Below are 756 nucleotides of genomic sequence, written 5' to 3' on the forward strand. Positions count from 1 at the left end.
TGCCTTCTCAGTTGAACCGGCTTCCCTCTTGAATCTCTCTTTTATTGAACTCCCTCTTCACAAATGTCTATGAGGACTTGGTCCAACCTTTGATCAAATTTGACCCTTCTTCATGGCCACAACTTCATAGAAGTTGTCTTGATGCATCCTTGAGATGAATCTCTCCATCTCCCATGACTCGGAGGTGAAAGCTTTTGCCTTCCCTTTCCTCTTTCTAGAGGTTTCTCCGGCCTTGGATGCCATAAATGGTTATGGAAAAACGAAAAGCAACGCTTTTACCACACCAAACTTAAAAGGTTTGCTCGTCCTCGAGCAAAAGAAGAAAGAAGAGAGTAGAAGAAGGAGAAATAGAGGAGAGGGAGATGGCTTTGTGGTTCGGCCAAAAGGGGAAGAAGTAGTGTTTAGGGTGTGTGAAAATGAAAGAGTGAAGATGATAGTGGGATTTGATAGGTGGGGGGTTTTGGGGGAAGAGGTATTGAGGTGATTGGTGAATGGGTGAAGAAGAGAGAGGGTGGTGGGTTTGGTGGGGATCCTGTGGGGTCCACAGATCCTTAGGTGTCAAGGAAAAGTCATCCCTGCACCAAATGGCATTCAAAAACACGTTTTGAGCCAATTCTGGTGTTAAACGCCGGGCTGGTGCCCCTTTCTGGCGTTTAACGCCAGGTTCTTGCCCTTTTCTGGCGTTTAACGCCAGTCTGGTGCCCCTTTCTGGCGTTAAACGCCCAGAATGGTGCCAGACTGGGCGTTAAACGCCCA

The sequence above is a fragment of the Arachis duranensis genome, chromosome 10, assembly GCF_000817695.3.
Source record: "Arachis duranensis cultivar V14167 chromosome 10, aradu.V14167.gnm2.J7QH, whole genome shotgun sequence".
Classification (NCBI taxonomy): domain Eukaryota; kingdom Viridiplantae; phylum Streptophyta; class Magnoliopsida; order Fabales; family Fabaceae; genus Arachis; species Arachis duranensis.